The 5,837-nt window shown below is 43.5% G+C and overlaps 1 pseudogene; it reads right to left on the bottom strand.

The window, feature by feature from the left end:
- Positions 1-1,670: 1,670 nt before the first annotated feature.
- LOC134930112 (5S ribosomal RNA) lies at positions 1,671-1,788 on the bottom strand (annotated as a pseudogene).
- Positions 1,789-5,837: the final 4,049 nt, after the last annotated feature.

The following is a 5,837-nucleotide window of genomic DNA, read 5'->3' as shown; positions in this document are numbered from 1 at the left end:
CACATGTGGCTCAGGTAGTGCAGCTCATCCAGGATGGCACATCAATGCGAGCTGTGGCAAGAAGGTTTGCTGTGTCTGTCAGCGTAGTGTCCAGAGGAAGGAGGCGCTACCAGGAGACAGGCCAGTACATCAGGAGACGTGGAGGAGGCCATAGGAGGGCAACAACACAGCAGCAGGACCGCTACCTCCGCCTTTGTGCAAGGAGGAACAGGAGGAGCACTGTCAGAGTCCTGCAAAATGACCTCCAGCAAGCCACAAATGTGCATGTGTCTACTCAAACGATCATAAACAGACTCCATGAGGGTGGTATGAGGGCCCGACGTCCACAGGTGGGGGTTGTGCTTACAGCCCAACACCGTGCAGGACGTTTGGCATTTGCCAGAGAACACCAAGATTGGCAAATTTGCCACTGGCGCCCTGTGCTCTTCACAGATGAAAGCAGGTTCTCACTGAGCACATGTGACAGATGTGACAGAGTCTGGAGATGCCAAGGAGAACGTTCTGCTGCCTGCAACATCCTCCAGCATGACCGGTTTGGCAGTGGGTCAGTAATGGTGTGGGGTGGCATTTCTTTGGGGTGCCGCACAGCCCTCCATGTGCTCGCCAGAGGTAGCCTGACTGCCATTAAGTACCGAGATGAGATCCTCAGACCCCTTGTGAGACCATATGCTGGTGCGGTTGGCCCTGGGTTCCTCCTAATGCAAGACAATGCTAGACCTCATGTGGCTGGAGTGTGTCAGCAGTTCCTGCAAGACAAAGGCATTGATGCTATGGGCTGGCCCGCCCGTTCCCCAGGCCTGAATCCAATTGAGCACATCTGGGACATCATGTCTCGCTCCATCCACCAATGCCACGTTGCACCACAGACTGTACAGGAGTTGGCGGATGCTTTAGTCCAGGTCTGCGAGGAGATCCAGAAAAGGGGATTGGTAGAGTCTGCACAGGATCACTCAATTGCGGTGTCTAATATTTTAAGATGATATCATTAAAGCATAAGCTCTAATATATAAACCAACATCTGGCCAATATACAACACAAATAATTAGTATTAGGCGCTGGGTTGGTGGTGCTCCCAGAGATAGTTCAGTAAACTAGTGCACAAAAAAGGGGGGAGATGGTTCCCATATAGTACCAGAGCCAAAAGAGAAAAAGAAAGACTATGTGCCTTTTCTGGGGCACACTTTTGATGACAAATGAAATCATGAATTCTATTTAAAATATAACTTTTATTGTCGACCTTCAGAAAATATTGACTATAAGGCAAAAGGAAGGGGGGGGGGGGAAACAACAACAAGGAAAGGTAATAGTTAATGGTGGAATAGCTATGCTATAGTCTAAATAAATCAATCAAAGGAATATAGTCTAAATATATCACTAATGTAATAACGATGACAGTTAGGCTAATTGGTTCTGTGAGCGAAAATATATGGGTGTCTCCAAAAATGATTGTATAAGTCTTATGTATTGGTGTGAAGTTTTCTCCCTGGAATTGTAACAATTAGACATATAGTGAAAAATATCACCGGAAGAGAACATCAAAACAAATAACCAAACGATATATTATGCCTGGCTCAACTCAAATTCCTGAGTGTATCTGGGATTTTCAAAATAGAAGGGGAAAAGAAGGAGGAAAGTGATTCTTGGTCCTGTGTCCTGGGTTTGGATAAAAATACCTGCAGTACCCGGTATTCCCTGGTGGTCTCCCAACCAGGTACTGACCTGGCCCACAGTGCTTGGCTTCCAAGATCAGACGAGGTTGGGCATACTCAGTATGGTCTGACCGCAGGTAGATATATCCCACACCTGATGACACCAGGAACTCTGTATCTTAGATTTTGGGAGGATTTCCCAGAGTTTACTTATAAAGGCCCATGATGTTATGAGTGCTCCTGAATCTGGGAACAGGTAGTATCAAATGTTCACTGATATTCTCCCACACTTGAAAAATGGTGTGAGGTCTGCTGGGTCTTGGCTTCAAAAATGGACTGTTTAGGTGCCACCTCTTTTTAGAGGTGAGTCTTGAATCCCATATATTGATAGCTGAAAGTCCTATAAACACCAAGGCAGTCACGGATTCTGATGTCAAAAAAGTATGTATGTATATATATCTCTCAGAAATATCAGATGAGGTCACCCAGGTTAATGGAAGTCCTAAAGCAATGATGGTGTGGCCCTGCCGTGAATTGGATGGGTAAAGACTAGAGAGTGATAGAAAGAAAATGAGAGAAAGAAGCAAAAGAAGAAAGGGGATCAGGTTGAGTAACCCACCGCTTCTGCTTTTTGATCATCTGCCTGGGCATCGAATGAAAAAATGAGAGGGTGGTGAGGAACGACACTGATCCCGAAGAAAGTTAGAGGGACACTTCTACTGTCCTGTTTTATAACAGAATGGTGCTCTGTTGACAAATTGCATTGCAGAGCCACCAAAATGTTTGAACAGAATGAGAGGGTGTTCCAGAGATCTGTTATGTATTGGAAATGGTTGCTGCAAAAATGAGTATTATTCAATGGTAAATCAAGTATGTTGAAAAAATACTACAATAATACCCTCAGATGGATCATGTGTGCAACCAGTTTCAGATACATGATAAATCTAAAAGGAAGGAACCTCAATTTGGTGGCATCATCCCACATTTTTTAGTCACACCACCCTTGAAACTCCCTTCTGAGGGTTTAATTTCTCCACAATTCATGCTTCCTCACATCACGCATACCTCCCAACTATATACCAACACTCACCCTTTTAGTTCATGGCCTATCCCCCCTGGGATTCATATACCTCACCATGGCTGCGCCAATCACAAACTCTTCCCAACCTTTCCCCCCCCCCCTGTTTTTCCCTCTCCCCTTCTCCACTTATAGTCCCAGTCCCCAAGACCATCTCCTACACTTCCACATCTACACAGCATCCCACACTTTGCACACCTCCAGTCACAGCTCTTTCCATTGAACTCACCTAATCCATTTCCCTCATGTATTCCCTTACAATTACAATATTAATAATTTTCTCCAAATATTTCTCACATATACTCTTTTCTGTTATTTTTTTCGTTATTTTTCTTGTTATCTTTCTCCTTTTTTTATATATATAATATAAATAATCAATTTTACATTTTTCATCTTTTTATTTTATTTATATATTTATATATTTATATATTTACTTTTTCAAGCATTTATCTGCTTTTCCATACATTCCCTCAGGTAACCATCACAAGCAGAATTTAATCCTTTCTGTTTATATATTATACATTTTCTATATATACATTTTTTTAATTATTTATTATTTCACAACTAAATGTCACTCCTACAATAAATCATCCTTATTCCCCACAACAAGGGGTTAAGACCTCCAGTACAAACTGTGTACCATAATTTAGTACATTTTCAACCCATTCTCAATTTCATTTTATTTTTGCTACCCCTTTTTTTGTCATTTCCACTTCATTCCACGAGTAACCAGTCCATTTTCCAGTTTCCAATTATGCCTAATTATTCACAATTATCTGCATGACTTGATATCTTCCAGCCAATATATCCTTTCTAAATTTCATCACCTTCCACAAAAATTTTACTTTTCATCTAATGCCGTAATGCAGGGGCGGCCAACCAGTCAGTGACAAAGAGACAAAAAAACCTTGTTAGGTACGTCAAAGAGCCGACATCGAGCCGAAGGCGCGCATGCAAAAATGGAATGTGGCCTTGTGCCTGCTAGACCACGCCCCTGATATAAAATGCATTGAAAAAGCCAGAAACAACATAAAATAAGAAATTTTAAAGTCCGATCCATTAAAAAAGCCACTTTCACATAAAATACTAGAAAAAGCCAGATTCACATAATAAACTTAAGTTCCCCCATGTGACACTCCTGCTAGCACCCTCCTATGTCACTCCTGCCAGCTCCCCATGTGACACTCCTGCTAGCACCCTACTATGTCACTCCAGCCAGCTCCCCATGTGACACTCCTGCTAGCACCCTCCTATGTCACTCCTGCCAGCACCCCCCATGTCACTCCAGCCAGCTCTCCCATGTGCCACTCCTGCTACCACCCTCCTATGTCACTCCAGCCAGCTTTCCCATGTGTCACTACTCCCAGCACCCTCCTTCATCACTCCAGTCAGCTCCTCCATGTGTCACTTCTGCCAGGACCCTTCTGTGTCACCCCAGCCAGCTTCGCCTTGTGTCACTCTAGCCCCCCCTCATGTGTCACTAAAGTTCCCCCACCAAGTCGTGCCATTGCTGCAGCCCCTAATGTGTCCTCTGTTTGCTGGTGGGTGTGTCACCTCTAGTATCCGACTCCTTCAGTTTCCAGTCCCTGTAGTGCTGCTGCATGTCTGGCTGGAGTGTAGCAGTTTCTGTATCTGTTGTGGTCACATGATTTAGAGTGTTGGGAGCCACATTTAAATAAAGAAAGAGCCTCGTGCGGCTCAAGAGCCACTGGTTGGCCACCGCTGCCGTAATGCAAAGCTTTTCTACGTCTTTCAATGCTTTATTTCATATTATGGGACTTAATTATGAATTAACCAGTCAATTACTATTGTCATTTCCAATTGATTAAACTCAACATGTGAATATAAGGAAGCACCAGGGAGCCAGGGAACAGGCATCCAGTGAACAAGCTCCGTAGAGCGAAACGTACGTCACTTCCGGTCTAGTGTTCCGAACTTCCGGTCGGCGGACCACGGACACCGGCGTCTCCTCGCCAGGCTCACTCTTCTGCACGGACTCTCTGAAGCTGCGTCCAGCGACTAGTGGGGGTACTCCACCCCTCTACGTAACAGTAGGTCCCCAGTTTTGTTTTGAAGAAACATCACTAACCAGTTTCCCGGACAATGTGCTTTTTTTGCCTCAGGTAATATTTCATCAGGATTACCAGCACATACCAGCATCTGCTAGAGGCACGTTTTTCTGTTAATCAGATTAATAATCCAGGTAGACCGCTATATTTGTTAACATCTAAGCAGCCAGAGGGTCCTGGTCACATTATCATTGCATTAGCAATTATCTTTGATTTCACAAAGGGGATTTTTTTAGATTTATCATGTATCTGAAACTGGTTGCACACATGATCCATCTGAGGGTATTATTGTAGTATTTTTTCAACATACTTGATTTACCATTGAATAATACTCATTTTTGCAGCAACCATCTCCAATACATAACAGATCTCTGGAACACCCTCTCATTCTGTTCAAACATTTTGGTGGCTCTGCAATGCAATTTGTCAACAGAGCACCATTCTGTTATAAAACAGGACAGTAGAAGTGTCCCTCTAACTTTCTTCGGGATCAGTGTCGTTCCTCACCACCCTCTCATTTTTTCATTCGATGCCCAGGCAGATGATCAAAAAGCAGAAGTGGTGGGTTACTCAACCTGATCCCCTTTCTTCTTTTGCTTCTTTCTCTCATTTTCTTTCTATCACTCTCTAGTCTTTACCCATCCAATTCACGGCAGGGCCACACCATCATTGCTTTAGGACTTCCATTAACCTGGGTGACCTCATCTGATATTTCTGAGAGATATATATACATACATACTTTTTTGACATCAGAATCCGTGACTGCCTTGGTGTTTATAGGACTTTCAGCTATCAATATATGGGATTCAAGACTCACCTCTAAAAAGAGGTGGCACCTAAACAGTCCATTTTTGAAGCCAAGACCCAGCAGACCTCACACCATTTTTAAAGTGTGGGAGAATATCAGTGAACATTTGACACTACCTGTTCCCAGATTCAGGAGCACTCATAACATCATGGGCCTTTATAAGTAAACTCTGGGAAATCCTCCCAAAATCTAAGATACAGAGTTCCTGGTGTCATCAGGTGTGGGATATATCT

Source organism: Pseudophryne corroboree, chromosome 5 (genome assembly GCF_028390025.1).
Source record: "Pseudophryne corroboree isolate aPseCor3 chromosome 5, aPseCor3.hap2, whole genome shotgun sequence".
NCBI lineage: Eukaryota > Metazoa > Chordata > Amphibia > Anura > Myobatrachidae > Pseudophryne > Pseudophryne corroboree.
The sequence above is the reverse complement of the archived record's forward strand: the minus strand, read 5'-3'. Positions and strand labels throughout refer to the sequence as shown.